The sequence below is a fragment of the Eptatretus burgeri genome, unplaced genomic scaffold, assembly GCF_056783735.1.
Source record: "Eptatretus burgeri isolate ZD-2024b unplaced genomic scaffold, Ebu_testis_v1 Ebu_testis_scaffold_1797, whole genome shotgun sequence".
Lineage (NCBI taxonomy): Eukaryota > Metazoa > Chordata > Myxini > Myxiniformes > Myxinidae > Eptatretus > Eptatretus burgeri.
In genome coordinates this window covers 1,624-5,000 of record NW_028223746.1, presented here as the reverse complement: position 1 = coordinate 5,000, position 3,377 = coordinate 1,624, and the positions used below count along the sequence as shown (strand labels likewise).

General features: G+C 39.9%; 1 long non-coding RNA gene across 1 annotated transcript; it reads left to right on the top strand.

The window, feature by feature from the left end:
* The first annotated feature begins 497 nt into the window (after positions 1-497).
* On the top strand, positions 498-2,309 carry LOC147006847 (uncharacterized). Its single transcript, XR_015054569.1, has 3 exons — positions 498-1,216; positions 1,848-2,008; positions 2,173-2,309. It is a non-coding gene; the product is annotated as an uncharacterized LOC147006847 (long non-coding RNA).
* The last annotated feature ends 1,068 nt before the right edge of the window (positions 2,310-3,377 follow it).

The window sequence follows — 3,377 nt, the reverse complement described above, 5'->3', positions numbered from 1 at the left end:
GAACATCTGCAGAAATTTCAATATCCCAGCTCCTCAAAACTCATGGAAATGTAAACCAAAAGCAATCATTGAAAACAAGAACATAATGCTCGCGTACAATCTGATGATCCCATTCTGCCTGATCATTATAAACAAAGCACTGCAACCAAACATAGTTCTCAGATACAAAAAGGAAAAGAAGGCATTGTTAATTGAGTTTTCAGTACCCAGTGATTTTGATCTAAATAATGCAGAAATCAAGAAAATCCCTGGGAATATTACCACAAACTTACTACAATTGGAGGCAGTCCAGGGTTTGGTGACGAACCTGAAAAGAGCCCTCGGAGCAAAAGTCTGAGAACAATAAAGTTGAACAATTTGGTCCGTGAACTGTGATCCCTTCCCGAAGCTGAGGTGAATACTTTGAGTCCTGGGAAGACTTTGTTCCATCTCCTCATTCCCATAAATAGAGATAACGATCAACTGCACACACTGGTCATCTTCTCTAATCACTGCTTTGTTCAATATGAGTTTGACATCGCTGAATGTGGAGACCTCTGTGGAATCAGTTTTGGCTTTTTGGCACAGAGTTTAACCATATACAATGTGAAACCACATCCATTGGAATGTTTCAAAAAAAGAACAAATGAACTTCTGAATTCTTACACTAAATGACCACATATTAATTGTGGCTCAGGTCTAAATTATTCAACAATGTGGTTGCAACATGCATGCCAAAGCAACCTCTTCTCTCTCCTTCAGCTCACGTGACCCATTACATGTGATGGACGAATCATAGAAGAGATATTTATTGGTTGGGTGATTTGGTTGAAAACTCTCATTGAGGGGACATGAAAGCAAAACATATAAACTGTTAGTTTAATCTCTGATTGTGGGCTTCATAAGGTGGAATGGAGTCCAAGTGCTCAAAATATACACCATCTTATTTTTGGATCACATTTTGAGGACCAAGTTGTGATGTTTTGCTTGAATCTTCAATTTAACTTTCCTGTTTATTGGATTTAACATGCAGAAAACACTTTATTCCTGAAGGTGTTGATAACCGATGATTTCATGAATACCGTGACAGCCTCAAGAGAAGACCATTGATGAACTCCCACTTGAACTCTACAAGATTAAAGAAAAAGACTCACTCCTTTCCGAGTTCATACGTCATGAGGCTGATCAGTTTGAGGAGAACGCAGACCTGCAAAGTACAATTCTGAGGAAGTTTGAGGTAAAACACCTTTTTCTTTATTTTCCACATGATTTTTGAAAAAAATTAAAATGAGGGAATATTGTAATCTGCTCCGTCTGTCTGTCTCTATCTGTCTGTCCGTCATGCTATCTCCTCTGAAACGGTTGTGCAGAAATTCACAAAACTTGGTAGTTATGATCACCACATGGCAAGAAGCTGTGACAGCAGTGTCATTTTAGCCCTGCCCCAGGGGTGGGACAAAAAGGGTCAAATCCCAAACAATGCAATTACTGGCACATTTTAAACTGAAACTGAATATGCATTCAACATTGGGGGACGTATTAAGTGTGTCATGAGTTTTTGGATTTGACCCCTGGTTCAGACCTTTTGGGGTAGGGATTTAGGTCCCAAGGGGAAAAAAAATTCATTCAAAGGCTGATATGGCTCATTATTGGTGGAACCTTTTGCCATCTTTCAACTTTGCTTTTGATGAGAATCGTGAGGATTTGCGATAGCACGCCACAGACTTTGCTCGGTCGGTGGCCTCAGGACCAGGTATTCGGAAGAAACTTGAGTGTTTCCCCTCATGTCGAGCCCCAACCCCCCGGCTATAACAGTACTTTTCCAGTTTGAGTGTGGGGATGACCCTAATTGTGTGTGTTGATGGCAGGTTGGCCTAAAAAATCTTGATTTGCGGTTGAAGTTTGAAAAATCATCACGCTTCATCGCAGAGGGACAAAATAAATCCCTGGTAAAGGAACATGCCCTTATACAGAGTGCATTAAATGAGGAGAAAGCACGAAGTGATCAGCTTTCACGGTCTCTGAGAAGGTACGTACGCATCACCAGGCCCATTTTAACTCTTCTCTCCATTTCTTCAATTGGTTTCTGTGTTTTGTCGTGGAAATGATCTTTATTTTGCTTGTTCAGTTACCATTATGTATCTTGTGATATACATTGTTCCCTCATGCGGAGACATGTGTTGGATCTTGCAGTGCACAGGAACAGATGGAGAATTTGGAGAAACGTCTCCAAGAGCAGTTCATCGAAGCTCAAGATAGAGTTTCTCAGTTGGAAGCGCAACTTCATTCTTCCAAGGACGAATTGTGTGAAAGTGAAGCTTCATTGAAACTGGTAATTGCAATGATTCGTTCACGTCATTAATAATGTCATCACACCTTATTCGATCATTGTTTGAGTTTTGATCGAGTTTTCAATTCTGTCTTTGCCATTTTTAACTCTTTTGAAGAGCTCACCACAATGGCTGTTGTTATCTTTGAAGAATCTTATTATAATTATTCTTTGTATGAGACTACCTACATATACAGTGGCATACAAACAGGACTGGTTTCTTTCATCATCATAGTTATTGTCATCGTCATCATCATCATAGTCATTTCATCATCATAGTCATATTTCTATTTGAAAGCAACAAGAAGCCTTTAACCACCTGTGGTCTCCTTGGTCCGATGGACCAAATTTTTATGAGTTTTTCACAGTCTTGTTGCGTCCCCTCCTGCTGTACTGCTTGAACATTACCTTGTCTTTCATTAAGCCCAGATGTGCTTGGGGCCAACGTGGGGATTATTTGTTTGTTTGTTATTATTATTGCCAGATAACACTACAATTCTTATGACCCTCGCCAATGGAGAGAGAATTTTATTTATGTCCATTTGTTTGTTTGTTTGATTGATTGTCTGCACAGAACTTGTGTTTTTCTCCGCAACCTCTTGTCGGATTGAGACAAAATTGTCATCATCGGCGAGACTACTCATGGAGAATGTTTTCATGATAATTACGTCAGAGGTCACGTGGTGTGGCAGCCATGTTGGATTTATCCGAAAAACTTTAAAAATATTCTTCTCCAGAATGGCTGGACAGATTGAAGGGAAGCTTCACACAAATGTTCCTCAAGTTTGGGTGTCCAAGTTTGTTCAGGAATAATTGATAGGTCACGTGGTTTGGCAACTATATTGGAAGGGAGAAAAAAATTATGAAATGACGTTTTCTCTGGAACCGCTTCATCAAGCAATGTGAAACTTCACAATTATCATCTCGAAGTGATGGGGAATACATGTTTTATATTCAAACTTGATCGGCTCACTTGGCTATTCCTGGATGGGTTTGAGGCTGGAGGAGTCGCAGCTGAAATGTGAATCCTATCCACGTTCCTCCTGATGACTTCATCTTTGCATTTTGC